Source organism: Zalophus californianus, chromosome 4 (assembly GCF_009762305.2).
Source record: "Zalophus californianus isolate mZalCal1 chromosome 4, mZalCal1.pri.v2, whole genome shotgun sequence".
NCBI lineage: Eukaryota > Metazoa > Chordata > Mammalia > Carnivora > Otariidae > Zalophus > Zalophus californianus.
In genome coordinates, this window is record NC_045598.1 from 154,996,556 (window position 1) to 155,014,127 (window position 17,572).

Below are 17,572 nucleotides of genomic sequence, written 5' to 3' on the forward strand. Positions count from 1 at the left end.
ATGATCTCACAGTCCTGGCATTTAGCCCTGCATCCCCATCCGGCTCCAAGTTCAGTGGGGAGTCTGCTTGAGGGTTCTTTCTGTGCACAACCAGCACTCTATTTGTTGAATGAAGCATGTATATTTAAACTGGTCTTAAAAAGATGGAGTTGGGGAGGAGGGGAAAGTGTGCCAGATCCTTAGGAGAATGAAGAGAGCAGTATCAGGGAAATTAAGCTAAGGAAGACTGCTTGAAGCCTAATGGCAAAGGGGCCTTGAATCGAAGAATCTGTATCTGGTTGCAGTGTAGATGGTGATTGGGAGTTTGGTAGGACGACATCTGTTAAGATAATAAAGACAAGGAGGGCACTGGGGGACCTGGCTGGCTCAGTCGAAGAGCATGCGACTCGATCTCAGGGTTGAGTTTGAGCCCCATGTTGAATGTACAGATTACTAAAAAAAATTAACTTAAAAAAAAAAAGACAGGAAGGTAAGGTTACTGCGCCAATACAGTATCTCTCCCTCTCCCTTTGCCCCTCTCCCTGCATGGGTGTGCTTGCTCTCTCTCAAATAAATAATCTTAAAAAGAACCAGTTCTGCTGTTTTACTGCTGCTGGTTTCTCTTAATTTCTTCTACTTTAAATTTTGTATGTGGTTTCTTCTTTTTACCTTCTTGATTTGTATCCTTAACTCACTTTTAATCTTACCTTTTAACAAATTTATTTAAATCTAAAAAAAAGAAAAAATCTATAAATTTACACTGAAGTGTCAACTGGACTCCACTGGTTTTCACACGCAGTATTTCACACTGTTGTTAAATTATGTAATTTCTGTGATGTCCCCTTTTAAACCTATTATATAGAAATGCATTTTAAATACCCACGTATGGGATTTGAAAACCTTTTTGTTAATTTCTAATTGATTTGCACTGTGGTAAAAGAAAATGGTCTTTGGGGCAAGAATTTATTAAAATTTACAGACTTTCTTTTGGTTAATGTGTGATGCATATCTGAAAAGAATGTATGAAGCATTAGTTGAAGATAGGATTCTACTCTCTATATACATATATTTGATCAATCTTGTTAATTTTGTTGTGGAAATATTCTGTATTTTTCCAGTTTTTTGCGATATGATATATTGGTTTCTGAAAGTAATGTTAACAGTTTTTCCCCATGATTGTGAATTTATCGATTCTTTCTGTAATCCCATCTATCTGGGGTTACATTTTGAGACTATGTTTACGTACATGGATCACTGCTCTATCTTCCTGGAAGACTGTTTCTTTTATTAGTGTGCTTCTTTATTCCTATTAATGTTTCTTGCCTCAACATTTGACATTAATGATATTAACATTATATTACCTTTCTATGGTTATAACTTTGGGGGGATATTTTCCTATTTCAACCTTTATGTATAGTTTTGTTTTAGGTGTATGTCCAGTAAACAGGAAACTAGATGGCTTTTTAACAGTTCTGAGGATTTTTTTCCCATAGGTGAATTTAATCAACTTATATTTTCTATTATTTCTAACCTATTTGGACTGATTTCCACCTATTTTGTGTGTTCTGTTTATCATCTATTTTGTGTTTTCTGTTTATCATCTTTTTCTTCTTAGTGTGTCTTCTGTTGATCTTTTTTTGTTTTTTTATCTTTTTTCCTTCAACTAGTTATTTAAAAATGTTGACATACATGCTAATAATGTTTCTTAAAGTCTAAAATTATCTAGAATTTTATTCTGAACACAATGACCAGAATGCACTATAACCACCACAGACCACTCCATGACTAAGAGTTTTAGCTTTACCTTTAAAAAATACCTCTCCCAAACCCCTAAAACTTAAAAAAAAAATTACCTAAATTTATCAACATCTTATCAATCAGATCACTCTTTTTCAAAAAATCCCATGCCTCTCCTCTGGATTCACTCTTCTGGCTGAAGTTCACTCTCTACTTCTTTTAGTGAGGATCTGTGAGAAGTAGATTCTTTCAGTCTCTGCAAATGACTTGATTTGACATTATTCCTGAATAACAGTTCAGTTGATCATGAGGTTGTAGTTGCCAGTTACTTTCCCTCAGTACCTTTAAGCTCTCACTCTGATGCTTCCAGGAATCTATTATTGCCAGGAGATGTGTGCTTCAGTCTAATTGTTGTTCTTGTGTAGGAATGTATTTTTCTTTATTTCATTTAAAATTTATCTTTAATGTTCTACAGTTTTACTGGGATCTATTTAGGAGGATTTATTTATCCTGCTTGGAATTCAGAATGTATCTGTAATCTAAGTACTCATCCCTTTCTTGCATTCTGGCAAATTCTCTTCAAATAGTGCTTTTCAACCATATCTTCCTATTAAATGTATGCTGGAAACTCAACGATCAATATAACCTTAAAAAAAAAAAAAGTTTTTCTGTGCTACTTCTAAGTGCAGGTCTCAGCTCCATCTTCTAATTTACTTACACTCAGGCTGGTTTGAGTCTAAAAGTTTATTACACTTAAAAAAAATTCTCAGCTATTGTAATTTTTCATTTCTAAGAGTTCTAATTCTTCATATCCACCTGTTACTTTGTTTCATAATTTACTGTTCATTTTTAATAAATGTGAGTCCTTTTTCTCTTTGAGCATATAGACACTTAATTAAAAGTCTTTATTGGATGGTTTCCTAAAATTTTTTATGTTAGGACTGAATTTGTGTTCCAGTGCTAATATTATTGGATGGGTTCTTCTTAGCACTTAGCATCTTCTTCATTCCTTTTGGAATTTGTGCTGCAAGCTTATTTTGAGAGAAAGGTTGGTTGGTTTTTGTTCTCCATTCTTTCTCCCCCATGCTCACTCCTTCTGATAGCTGCCTCCACTTTGCCACCTGGGAATGTAGTTCAGAAGCACGTCTTATAAAAGGTGAGTTGAACTCCTCTCAGTGATAGTGGGGCTATTACAGATTTAGTTGCTGAGCCAAAGTCCAGTTCAGTTCCTGGCCGTGAGACTGCCATGTCCTTCTGCCTTGCTAGGTCCAGCTTCTTTAAGCCATCTGATTCCAGCAGTCAAGAACTGTTTTATTCGGACTCCTTTCCTGCTTAGGGAATTTCTACCCAAAGCCTTGACTTCAAGCCATCACCTTACTCCACTCTTGTCCTATGCAGAGCACTTTTAATCCTCATCACCCAGCAGGAGCCAAATATTTGCCCGCCACTGCCCACTTCCAGAACAGCTGCAGCTCCACTCATCACACTGTGCTTCTACTCTATAGAGAATATGTATATACATGTATATTACGTATCGTTTTGACTACATCTTTCTGGTTCCCTCTTTTTATGTTTAATTATTGCCATGTACTGAAACATGCACTTAATATACCATTTTGATCTAAAACCAACTATATGTGTTTTTCTATCTTCAGAAGCCTACTGCCACTGTAGTGGACACATTGGCTGCCTACCTAGTATCTATTTCTATGTTTTTCTGCCCCATAGTACCCAACAGTATAACTCTTCACTGCCCACATGCCTTGAGGGTGTCAGTCCTGATTATATTAAGCCATGTAATAATTACATTTCCCTAGCTGTGGTGGTTTATTTAGAGGCAGACATGTGACCAGTCCAATAAGACTGCTTGGAATGCTAGAGTTATATATTCTCTTTTTTTCCTAAAAATATGGTGTACTGTAAATAACACCTAAAATTGCTTTAGTCATTTTGACATATATTTTATATACATGTGCACACATACACACACATGCGTGCGTGCACACACATATAGGAAGTACACAGAGTAGAGAGAAAAATGGGAGTCAAGCCTTGATTAAACCTCATTTGAAGCACATATTAACTCTGGACTTTTTAAATACAGGCATCAGTAAAGTACCTTTTTTTATTAAGACAGTTTAAATTAGGTTTTCTGTTACTTAGAGCCAAATATTTAACAGAGAACCTAAAGTGGTCATTACTACTCGATACCTAACCTACTGCTATATGCACCTGTCACTGCTTTCTAAGAAGGAAAAAAATACTGTTTTTGTTACATGTTTCAGAAGAAGACAAAGGTCAAAGGAAGGGTGGGGTGTAATGATATCTAACTTGCTTCAAGAATGAGATGAATTAAGGCCTAAGAAATCCCACATTTAAATGGAACAAACAGCACAAAGAATCGGATGCTGACTGAGAGCTGGGTAAATTCTAGGAACTGACCACGGAGATAACCCAGAGAACAAGTTGAAAAGATACTCTTTTTACAGGCAATACCAGTTTTTGTTTTTAAGGAAAAAAATCAACCTAACAGTCAACAAGGAAAACACAGCCAAAAGATGGGGAAGGGGCAGAGAAAGATTTAAATGAAAGAAGCAGTGCCATTTGGCAATTGGGAAAAAAGTGACTGACTTGACTTTAGAACTAAAAATGCCACCAAAGTTACAAATGCCTAAACTCTTCCAATGTCACACTCAGGACATTTTATAGAGACCCAGCGAGAGAGGGAACACAAGCAGGGGGAGTGGGAGAGGGAGAAGCAGGCTTCCCGCAGAGCAGGGAGCCCGATGCGGGGCTCGATCCCAGGACCCTGGGATCATGACCTGAGCTGAAGGCAGACGCTTAAAGACTGAGTCACCCAGGCGGCCCAGGACATTTCATTTTAAAATTAAACTTAGGTTGGGGTGCCTGGGTGGCTCAGTTGGTTAAGCGTCCAACTCTTGATCTCAGCTCAGGTCTTGATCTCAAGGCTCTGAATTCAAGCCCCACACTGGGCTCCATGCTGGGTGTGGAGCCTACTTAAAAAAAAAAAAAAATTAAGCTTAGGTTAAAGGAAAAAAAGACATTGTAATTAGTAAGAGAAAATACATAGGTTGACTAGTTTTAATATATTTATTTTATTTTGTTTTTTAAAGACTGTATTTATTTATTTGACAGAGAGAGACAGCAAGGGAGGGAACACAAGCAGGGGAGTGGGAGAGGGAGAAGCAGGCTTCCCGCCAAGCAGGAAGCCCGATGCGGAGCTCAATGACCTGAGCCAAAGGCAGATGCTTAACGACTGAGCCACCCAGGTGCCCCTAATATATTTAGTTTAAAATGTAAAATACAGCAAAGTGTCTAGTCTCATAAAGACCCAACGTGGAAGAGGTAGCTAAGCAAACTGTATTCTTGCAGTTCTTTCTGACTGACTTGCTACCATCCCTAAACAACATTGTACATGTATCTTTTAAGTGATTATATTCAGAAATTTGTAAAAAGTCCTACTTATAAGTACTTAGCAACATATTTATGGATATGTCTCCTCAGGCAAGGGAAACAAAAAGAAAAACAAAAACAAAAAATAAACTCTTGGAACTACACCAAAATAAAAAGCTTTTACACAAGAAACCATCAACAAAACAAAAGGCAACCTACTGAATGGGAGAGGATATTTGCAAATGATATATCCAATAAAGGGTTAACATCCAGAATATGTATAGAACTTAGAATTCAACACCAAAAAAAGACAAAGAATCCAGTTTAAAAATGGGCAAAGAAGCTGAATAGACATTCTTCCAAAGACATACAGATGGCCAGAGACAAATAATGAAAATCTTCTCAACATCACTCATCATCAGGGAAATGTAAATCAATACAATGAGATATCACCTCACACCAGCCAAAATGGCTAGTCACAAAAAGACAAGAGATAACAAGTGTTGGCAAGGGTACAGAGAAGAGGGAAACCTCCAGGATTGCTGGTTGGAATGGAAATTGGTGCAGCCACCATGGAAAACAGTATGGAGGTTCCTCAAAAAATTAAAAATAGGAATACCATAGGATCCAGTGATTTCACTACTGGGTATTTACTCAAAGAAAAGAAAAACACTAATTTGAAAAGATATATGCACCCCTATGTTTATTACAGCATTATTTACATTATTTACAATAGCCAAGATACGGAAGCAGTCCAAGTGTTTATCCACAGATGAATGGATAAAGATTATATGGGTGTGTGTATATGTGTAACCACACACACACACACACACACACACACACACACACTGGAATATTACTCAGCTGTTAAAAGAATGAGATCTTGTCATTTGCAACAACATGTGTGGACCTACAGGGTATTATGCTAAGTGAAATAAATCAGACAAAGAAAGACAAATACCATATGATTTCACGTATATGTGGAATCTAAAACAAACAGAAACAGACTCATAAATACAGAGAACAAACTGCTAGTTGCCTCTGGGGAGGGGGGAAGGGGGGAAATGGGCAAAATAGGTGAAGGACATTAAGAGGCACAAACTTCCAGAGGGAAAAAAAAGTACTACTTATTGGATATCTTATCAAATACATACAAATATCACTATTTTTTTGATATATATGTGTTTATGGTTACATGAAATAGAGCTAGAGACAACAAACTGTCCATTTTTAAATTTCTACTATTTATTGGACATGTTTTGGTCTTAGAATTGTTTTGCTTCTCTAATAATTACTGGCAATAAAGATAATAAATAAGCATTTAAGGTTTCTAAACACTGCCTTGGAGGAAATGCTAACGATCTTAGTGAACAAAGAGAAACTTCAGAAAAACTAAACAGCACTAAAACAAGAACAAGTTTCCAATTCTGGGTATGTAAACAAAGGAAATAAAAATCACTCTCTTGAAATATCTGCATGTTCATTGCAGCATTATTCACAATAGTCAAAATCTGGAAATAACCTGTGTCAGTTGACAGCTAAATAATACAGAAAATGAAGATCTGGTGTGTACACACACACACACACACACACACACACACACACACACACACACACACAAATGGAATACTACTCAGATATAAGAAAGGAGGAAATCCTGCTGTTTACAATACCATGATTAAACATGGAGGACATTATGCTAAGTGAAATAATACTGACACAGTAAGACAAATACTGTATGATCATATTTATATGTGGAATTTTAAAAAGCCTAACTCATAGAACCAGAAAATAGAATGGTGGTTGCCTGGGACTGAAAGGTGGGGAAAATGTTGGTCAAAATGTACAAACTTTCAGTTAGAAGATGACTAAGCTCTGAAGTTCTAATGTACAGTATGGTGATTATAGTAATACTGTATGTGTATACTTGAAATTTGCTGAGTAGATCTTAAGTGTTTCAGCACACACACACAAAGGTAACTCTGTGAGGTAATGCATGTGCTAATTAACCTGACTGTGGCAAACATTTCACAGTGTATAAGAATACTAAATCATCTGGGTGCCTGGGTGGCTCAGTTGTTAAGCATCTGCCTTCGGCTCAGGTCATGACCCCAGGGTCCTGGGATCGAGCCCCGCATCGGGCTCCCTGCTCAGCGGGAAGCCTGCTTCTCCCTCTCCCACTCCCCCTGCTTGTGTTCACTCTCTTGCTCTCTGTCAAATAAATAAAATCTTAAAAAAAAAAAATACTAAATCATCATGTTGTACCCCTTAAAAAATCATGTTGTGCAACCTAAATATATACAATTTTATTTGTCACTAATACCTCAATGAAGCTGGAAGAAAAAGGAACAAGCATACTTTTAATCTGGAAATTAGCTGTTCCTTTGTCACTGATTTTATTTTTATACATAGAAGTTTAAGCTAAGTTGATCATTCTTATGTCTACTTACTGAGTCATTAAAAAGGGACTTTATTACAAAGATATAACTATAAACTTAAGTTTTAATAACAGCAAAAATTATTTTAAATAGGTAAATTCTTTGCCCACACCACAACAGAGTTCTTTATGGAATACCTACACACAATCCAATTCTCTAATTATTTTCCTTATAAGAAATCTAGAAAAAGTCTTCAGTAGAATGGTACTAAGCAAATTTGGCATGACAATTCAATAGTATAGTAACAATCTCAAAAGTTCTTTCATTTTTAAAGGATGAGTAACAAAACAAAGTCAACATGGCGTCAATGAAAAATTCTGCACCAGAAGAGAAGAGATTCATCAGCTCTACATGAAGAAAAGCATACCACTGACAATTACTTAAAATAAGAAATTGGAAAAAAAAATCCAGAAAAAAGTGTTCTTTAGGAATATACAAAAAATTAAGAACTCAGGGTGAGGGAAAAAATAGTATTAGAAGGAGACTGGGATAAAACAAAACTGCGAGTAAAATAAAAACATAAAAGAAATTTAAAATCCAATCTGTGAGCAGTAAGAAACAGAAGAAATACTGCAGAAAATCAAATCTGGGACAGAAAGGCCTGCTTAAGAAGCAATACAAAAGAAAAGAAAAAAGTTAAGGATGTGTGACACGATTAATACAACTTGAAACCAGAGCTAATCCATGAAAAATTCCCACAGAAAAAAAAATGAAAAAACGAAAGGCACAAACTTAAGAAACTACTTCCCTCACTGAAAAAAAAGATTGAAGAAGCTGTCATCTTCTAGACAGGATTAATGGATTAAAAAAATCAGTAGCTATAACACTAAACTTTGAAATATTTTAATCACTCTAAATCTTTACAATGCAACCAATGGCTGTACCTACTATGGAAACAGTACACAACAAGATCATGGAAAGAGCTTATATCCACAGCTAAGATGGTGTAAATATGCCATATGCTGTGTATCTCACTGATTACTCTGTATTTGTATGTGGGCATTAACTTACTTAGGGCAAACACAAGAACCTAAACTCATGTCTTCAAATAAAAATTGTACTTTTTTTTTTTACATTTAGTCCCTTTTTAAACCATGCTGTCTTGTATTATTATTCACTTGCAATGAAGTATTAAGTCTTCACACTTTATAAATAACAGAAGACAAGTGTATTTTACTTATGAATTAATTCTTATAACAGAAATTATGTATATCAGCACAGTCAGTTCTTACTACTACTGAGACAGCATACTTCAAAATAAATCCTAGTTCTCAATTTCTGGATGCATGTATTTTTGTTTTTAAATGCACAGCTGTAACACTTGTAAGTTAATTTTTTAACCTAAGGTAAGAACAAAGTGGCAAAAGAACACACTCCAACCCATGCACTTTCATGAGTCCTGAAATGTGTTATATAAAAAGGACAAGCTTCCTGGTGGGTACTGGTTTTGAAGGTTAATTAATAACATTATTATTATCAGTAGTAGTAGCATAGTTATTTACTTCCAGCAGCCATTGATAAAATAATCCAAGCCTAGTTGCTAAGTGAAGCTGGAAATAAAATTAGTCACTATGAAAATGACAACACCATGAGAGACGATGGACTCTGAGAAACAAACTGAGGGTTCTCGAGGGGAGGGGGGTGGGGGGATGGGTCAGCCTGGTGATGGGTATTAAAGAGGGCACGTACTGCGTGGAGCACTGGGTGATATACGCAAACAATGAATCATGGAACACCACATCAAAAACTAATGATGTAATGTATGGTGATTAACATAACAAAAAATAAAAATAAAAAAGACTGAAACAAAAAAGAAAATGATGACAGTGTTTCAAATAATTTATATATCAAAAAAATTTACAGCTAACTTTTTTTAAAGAGTTGTCTATACTTGTAGACCCCAATTCCTCTCCTATTCTCTCTGTAAAACCAGGTTTTAGCCCAGGTTTTCTCCCCCACTATTCTCCCAAAAGTGCTCTTGCGCAGTCCCCAAGGGCCTTCACGTTTCTAAATCCAATGGCCATTTCACAGGCCTCATCTTACATGACTTGTCAACTGAGCAGGAGGAGACACAGATGATCACTTTCTCCTTCCTGAAACACTCTCTTCACTTGGCTTCCAGCACTCCACATTCCTACCTTCAAAGGCTTTTTTTTTCCTCCTCAGTCTTTGAGGTTCTTAATCTTTCCAACCACTGAATGTGGAAAGCCTGGAGCTCAATCCTCAGTTCTTTAGACCAGATCTCATACAAGCTCATGGTTTTAAATACTATCTACTTGTTAAAGACTCCTAAATTTCGATTTCAAGCTGCAATCTTTCCCATCAACTCCAGTCTCATATAACCCCATGTGAACAAGCATCTCAAACCGGACACATCTAAAACTAACTCTTAATTCCCACTCTACCCACCTCCCCTTATTTCTCCACCCTTAAATCTTCCCCATCTCAGTAAACACCAAATCCATCCTTCCAACAGCAGGCCAAAGAAAGGCCTTAGAGTCATGCTTCATTCTTTTACCCGTCCACTCCACATCCAATCCATCAGTAAACCCTGGCAGCTACCAGCTGGTCTAAGCCCCCATCACCTTTCCCTTGGATTCCTGAACCAACCTCCTAACCAGTCTCCCCTCTTCCATCCTTGCCCCCACAGTCGATTCTGAACACAGCAGCCAAAGCGACTCTTTAAAACGCTGTCAGATTCCCCAACTCCTCTGCTCAAATCCTTCCACCCATTCCCCTCTTCATTCAGAGAAAAAGCCAAGGTCTTTACCAGGACCAGTGAGCTCTCAGACCCCATTCTGCACTCCCTTACTCTGCTCAAACCTGCTGGCCTCCTTGCTGGTCCTCCAGTAAGACTGGCAGTTTCTGGGCTTCTGCACCTGCCTGGTACACTATTCCCCTAGATAGCTCCATGGCTGTCCTTCAATCCCTCCAGTTTCGTTCAAGATTCTTCTCCATGACGCTGTTCCTTATTTTAAAAATGCATCTGCTTCTTCTCTGGTTCTTCTATCCCCCTTAGATGCTTTATTTTTCTTCTTAGCAACAGTTACCATCTGACTGGATATATTTTAATTTTTTCAAATTATTTTGTTTATTGTGCCCACTCCTCCAGTGGGAAGTTAGCTCCATGAAGATTTTTTTTTTTTCCCACCCTTGCATCCCCAGTGTGTAGAACAGTGCCCGGCCATGGAAGGCATTCAACATACATTTTGCTACAAGAAATGTTGAATATGGAAATTCTTATATCTTGATAAGGCTAAGAGATTTGGGAGATTCTAGTATCCAACCTCTTTCCTCATGGGAAATAGGACTTCCATTCTGATGTTCATGGGTACAGTGGAAATTCTTTATCCTTCATAGTAACTCAATTTGCTCTAAACATGCCAAAAATCTCTTCATTCCTTTTTACTTCAGTCTCTCTCCAGTGCCTTTTCTATATCCAGTAAGATATTAACTTATTGTCATTGAAAAATCTTTCATTTCCCTTCAGTACTGTCATCATATTGCAAAGTGAATCACTAAAATGGTATCAAAACACAAATAATGAAGAATAGTAATGAAGCATACAAACAACCAAATAAACCCAACTCTTATTTCAAATCAAACTGCATTGGTAGTGGTCCAAGCTTAACTTATTATCCACTCTAATGAGCAAACATTTTTCTCATTAAACTCCTTAAAAACTAAAAAGAAGTTGGTATAGGGCTCTTGCATATAACTATGAAAATTAAGCCTGAGAGAAATCAGTTCAGGCTACAATCAAATTAAACAAACAAAAATCTCTAGAACATGTATGGACAGGTAACAGAAGCAAGAACACCGCAGTAAGGCAGATGAAGCGCAAATCCCAGCTCACCCTCTGCTAGCTGTCTGACCTTCGACTAGTTAACTCAGACTCTCTGTGCTCAGTTTTCCTTATCTGTAAAATGGAAATGGTACCTCACAGGGTTGCTGCAAGGATTAAACAGAGGTATTAGGTATTTCAAACACTCAGCCCCATGTCTGACACAGAGTAAGCACTGAAAATAGTTATTACTATAATTCCTATACCACTGATATTACAGCTGTTTAAGCTAGGAGCTCCTTGGTACCACTGTTATTTTTTTTAAAGAGTGAGAGGTGTCACTATTCAGTGGTATATTTTTTTCCTAATTATGTTCAGTAGCCAATTTTAAAGAATAAATATATCTTTTCCTCGAGGCAGGGCGCTGTACTGGAAAACCAGGCGGGTAAACCACCCGCTTCCTAGCATTGCACATTAAGAGGCAAATGGCTCTTTAAAACACGGGGCCATGTGCCATTCTGCACTGTTCAGTCACACCGCAACAGCTGTTTACACCTAGATGCGGGCTCCTTACGATCTGCCACTTACTGCCGCGTTCCTGCGGCGAAAGCACACGCGTTTCGGGCGCAACAACGAATCGCCGGCGGGGGGTTGCGGCTCAGACCTGCCGATTAACCGCGAGCGCACCCCACCCCGGGCCCGCCCGCCGCGGCCCGCAAACCCGGGCTGGCCCCCTCCTGCGAGCGACCACAGCCTTTACCCGCAAAAACAAACAAGAACCCTCGCAGGCCCTTTCCCAGCCCTCACGAGCGGCAGAGCCCTGGACCCGCGACGCCCAGTCGGGCTCCCTCCCGCCGCCGAGTAGGTGCGGGGCTGGGGGGGGCGGACTCGCCCCCCACCCTTGGCCCCTCGGCCAGGCCCCGGTCCGGGCCTCTCCGGAGCGTTAGGGCCGGCAGGGGAAGTGTCAGCGGCTCAGTCCTAGGGCCGCCCACGGGCCCCAGCCGAAGTACCTTCGACACGGTGGAGCAGAGGAAGCAGCGGCAGCGGCAGCGGCAGCGGCACCAGCCTGAGGGAAGGAGAGGCCATAGAGACAGGAGGAGCTCTCCCCCGGGCTAGAGCGGCCTCACGCCGCGTCGGACGGCCCGCCCCCTGGAGGCGGGAGGCCCAAGCGGCTGCGCGACTTGCCCAGAACTGGAAACTCAAAATGAGGGGAAGGACCAAACCGGGCGCGGGGAGAAGAGAATGACAGCCTAGAAAGAGTTTTCTCCGACCTGAGTCCAGGAGCACTTTGCACTATTCACATCCTTTTCTAAATATACATCCCACCCCGTCAGCTAAATGAAGGCTTCAAAGCAAGGACCGTTATATTAAGAGCTGTAGGCATCAATTAATAGTCACTGGTCTCTAGGTAAGGCTAATATATAACCCAAATGGACATACTCATAATAGTAACTGCTCTAATTCTAAAATATGATGCAAAGGTCTTTTCTTAATGGTTTGGATATTTACATCCCATATTTTAGGATTCCTGGACTAAATGCAACATGTATACAGCCAAAACTCACTAAAACTGTGGTGGGTAGTGGGGTGGTATAAGTTCATTTACTGGAAACATAAAATTATATATATATAATTTTATATAAAATACAAATATATTTTTTTATATATATTGTTCCTACACACATCCTCTGCACAGTGATTATCCCTTCTCTGAATTCTAGTACCACTGGCTCAACCAGGACACCCTCTGGGTTGTCTCATGTCCATCCACTCAAGCGCTATTATTTAGTCTAACAGTTTGTTCTTGGTAAAGTCATGTAAATGTTTAGGATGATTGTCAAATTTCTTTCATTAAGATTATGATTTCAGGGGACACCTGGGTGGCACAGTTGGTAGAGCATCTGACTCCTGATCTCAGGGTCATGAGTTGAAGCCCCACATTGGGTGTGGAGCCTACTTAAAAAGAAAAAAGAATTATGATTTCAGGGCATTTCACATTTTCCAGCGAAGTGACTAATCATAACTATTAAATACTCTCTGAATGGGTGACTTTTATTAACCAAGTTGTCATGGATGTCTTCCTTGTGGTTTGGGTTGAGTTTATAATATCTTCACTGATGCCTGTAAATTGTGTCAAATCTGCAAAGAATTTAAACCTTTTACCAACGTGGGAATACACAGAGATTAGGATGCACTTCTCTTCATTAACTGGCTTACCAAAAAATCTGAGAGCCTATTTATTACTTCTATTCAAACATATTTCTTCCCCTTTGTGAATTACTGTTTTTGTTTGATCTGAAAAAATGCCGCACTTGGCAGACAACTTTTTTCTCTGTTGAGATTAAGGGGGTGAGATGCACACTACACATATTCTGTGACGCCTCCTTGTCACCACACCTGGGGAATTCGGCACATTGGTCATTAGGAGTGTTCAAAGAAGCCATTCCTACACTTCAACAATAAATGCTGCATGTGACCATGAACCGCATGAATGTATCCCATTAAATACAAAACAGAGTATTCCCAACTGCATTTCTGCTTAGTAAGAGCCCAAAAATATCTGTATTCACACCAGTGCTACTCAACCAGAGAAGAGAGCCTTGGGAAATCTTAGTAGAAAGAGACAGAAGTCTTTTTTTTTTTTTAAGATTTTATTTATTCATTTGAGACGCAGAGAAACAGAGAGAGAGAGAGAGAGCATGAGCAGGGGGAGAGGGAGAAGCAGGCTCCCCACTGAGCCAGGAGCCTGATGTGGGGCTCGATCCCAGGACCCCGGGATCATGACCCGAGCCGAAGGCAGACGCTTAACCATCTGAGCCACCCAGGCGCCCCGAGACAGAAGTCTTTATTGTAGTTAAAATATATTAATTTTGCAAGCTTTACGGAACCATTTGATGTGGGAACATATTTCCAGGGTCTTGGAAGGGAACCGTACAAGGGAGGGGTGGGCTGTATTCATTTCCTATTGTCCCTGTAACAAATTACCACAGGCTTAATGACCTAAAACAACACTAATTCATCATCTCACAGTTCAGGTCAGAAGTCCAAAATCAGTTTCACTGGGCTAAAATCAAAATGTAGGCAAGACTGCATTCTTCTGGAGGCTCTACAGAGAATCCATTTCCTTCCCCTCTCCAGCTTCCTGAGGCTGCCCATATTCTGTGGCTTGTGGCCCCTTCCTCCATCCTGAACACCAGCAATGTAGCATCATTTCTCCTTCTGACCTCTGCTTCCACTCTGGCATCTTCTCTAACTTTGACCCTCCTGCCTCATTATAAGGACCCTTGGATTACACTGGACACACCTTGATAATCCTGAATCTCTCCATCTCAAGGTCTTTAACTTAATCACATCTGCAAAGTCCTTTTTACCGTGCAAGGTAACATAGTCACAGATTCTCGGGATCAGGACATGGACATCTTTGAGGGGATGTTATTCAGCCCACTACAGGGCGCTGAAGCCCAAACTCCATTCCCTTCAGGTAAATCAGCCTCTTTTTCCTCAATACCAAAATCTGTTTGGTCCCGAGTTCTGGTTGTGAGACTTCCATTGGGGAGGAATACCTGTAACTACACTGGGGTAAGTGTTATGAAGGAAGAGAGAAGAGATGCTATGTAAAGGCAAATACCATGGGACCTCATTTAGGTGGAAGGGAGCAATACCTTTGAAGAAGTGATATTGCCTCTGAGACACAAAGGATGAGGAAGAGTTATTTATGGGATGAACAAAGGCAGTGTTCCAGACGAGGGGATAGTATGTGCAGCCTGGGAATGGGGACGTCAGAAGGTCATTGTGGGGGCGCCCGGCTGCCTCAGTCGATAGAACATGCGATTCTTGATCTCAAGGTCCTGAGTTCAAGGCCCATGTTGGGCCTGGAGCCTACTTAAAGAAGAAGGAGGAGGAGAAGGAGGTCAGCGTGGCCCAGTTGTGACCCTACCACTGAATCCTTTGCACTCCCATGATGAATGGCATGTAGTAGGTGCTCAAGGATATTAGCTTAGTAGTTCTCAGCCCTGGCAGTACATTACCATCACCACAGGAGCCTAAAAATACCAACACCCAGGTCCTAGTCAAAACCAAGCAAGAATTGTTTTGTAGTATGGCCCTGGCATCCATATTTTAAAAAGCTGCTCAGGGAATTCCAATATGCAGCCACGGTGCCGGGCTGAGAACCACTGTGTCAGATACAACTGAGCGAGTGAATGAATGGATGACAGAAAACATTTGCTTGGGGTAGGATTTTCCTTTAGGTGGTTTTTTTCCTGGTTAGGGAAAAAAGGAGTTTGGGCTAAACTGATTATATATTACCATCCAGTCTTAGAAAATGCAGAAAGGGTTTTCAAAAACAGAATTGAGCACTAATCAGAAGGGACTCAGAGTGATCTAGCAACCATCCCAGCGTAACCAATTGTCCCTGTAGAAAAGAGACGTGTTTGAATGGGGAAAGTGCTTTAAAAACACACCATACTGGGGTGCTTGGGTTGGTTAAATGTCTGACTCTCGATTTTGGCTCAGGTCATCATGATCTCAGGGTTGTGAGACTGAGCCCCGCGTGGGGCTCCATCCTGGGTGTGGAGCCTGCTTAAGATTCTTTCTTTCCCTCTTCCCCTCCCTCTCTAAAAAACAACAACAACAACAACACAAAACCAAAAAACATCATACCTAAAAAGGAAAAGGAATTTCTACTTGTTTTTGAGCTTTACGACTCTTCAGGTTGGTTTTTGTAGTACTAACAAATGACCATCAGAGGGAGACATGCTACCAAAAGTGTTGCTCCCACAGGCGTCCCATCTGTCACTCCCGGCTAGGGAGAATCAGGTGTTTTTAACAAACCTGCGGATTCCCAAGACTTAACCATAGAATGAATAAACTGTATATGTTTATCTACACAAGAGTTAGATTTATTCCGGTTCCCCAACAGTTTAAACATTTAAACCACCAGAAAAAAATGAAGTGTGCCTGTGTGCCCGGCATTATATCTGCAACACTGAGGAAAAAATTTGGAGTCTAGGAGGATAATCTGTCCCTCCAGCAACCAACACAACTAGAAATTAAGTATGCAAGCAAAACCTTCAGAAAGGGATCTCTCTCCCTTTATTAATTGCAAAGTAAACATCTTAGATCTTGAGTTTCTGGAGTTACTAAGGTAAGAGTTAGATCCCTGGAAAGAAGAAAAGAACTTGGCTCCTCGCTGCAACACCCATTTGTTGTTTTTCTTTGCTCTTACCCACATATGCCAGAACCACACGGATTTTCACACATATATTAGACTGATGTATGTGATGGGAATGTATATAGTGCTTAGTCCTGATTAAGCTTCCCTTCCAAAAGTTAAGGAACTGATCATTAGTAAGGGAATACATTTTGCAAAGGTTTAAGCAAATGTATTGCTTTGCAAAGCCTTTAAAAGCAACTGGTGAGAAATTATGCCTGTGACCACCAGATCTCAGTCCTTGAGTAATGAGATAGGAGCTCTTAGGCATGTGAAAGTCATATCTTACTTGTCATATAAGGATTATGTGGGGAACCTAAGAAACCATCTCCCAAAGAGCACTGTTCTTTGTCGTTAAAAAAGTCAATAAAAACTCTCCAGAGTGCATAAGAAATGATGATGTCCACATACTGATCATTTATTTTATACTTCAAAACAAGCACTAGAAACTCAGAAGCCAATAGGTTTATAAATTTTCTTTTCAGAAGCAGGCAAGGAAAGCCAACAGGAGATAATATGGAAAAGCTCATAGCCCAGGCTAGCCTGGCCTTTTCTCCTTTCCTTTCTGGCCCTAAATTTCCTTCCTAACCTTCTAATAGTCCCACTCCTTAGAGACCATGCTAATTCCGGGTTTGTCCAGTGTGGGCAAAGGAGAAGCTAGGGAAGGGTTCATGCTGGTCCCAGAGGGCTCCGGAATGTCTGCTCGGTCCAGAAAATGAGCAGCTGGGTCCAGCAATCTGTGTTGTTAAAGGGTTTGCTGCAACTCTGGAATGGCACTTAACTCGCTCCGGGGGCTCACAATGGACCAATATTTTCGGCTTAAAGGGATCTTAACTCTCACATTAGTCTCCAAATAAACTCCTGGCGATCATTCAAACAGAAGCAAAACTCCTCTCCTTCTCAGTCCTGAAACATACTCCAGGGAATGAGCTTTATCAGAACTTGCCTCAGTTCTGCTCTCTTCCTCTCAAAACAGAGCCTGGGCTTTCATTTCCCTTTTCCAAAGCT

At 39.9% G+C, this 17,572-nt stretch overlaps 1 protein-coding gene across 2 annotated transcripts in view; it reads right to left on the minus strand.

Moving 5' to 3' along the window:
• The window catches only part of ANKRD46 (ankyrin repeat domain 46), a 34,791-nt gene extending 22,312 nt beyond the window's left edge, over positions 1 to 12,479 (minus strand). The window contains exon 1 of one of the 2 annotated variants that reach the window (XM_027572920.2): positions 12,363 to 12,479. The gene's annotated coding sequence lies outside the window, so the exon portion shown is untranslated. The remainder of the gene's footprint in view (positions 1 to 12,362) is intronic. The other variant, XM_027572921.2, reaches the window with a different exon arrangement.
• Positions 12,480 to 17,572: the final 5,093 nt, after the last annotated feature.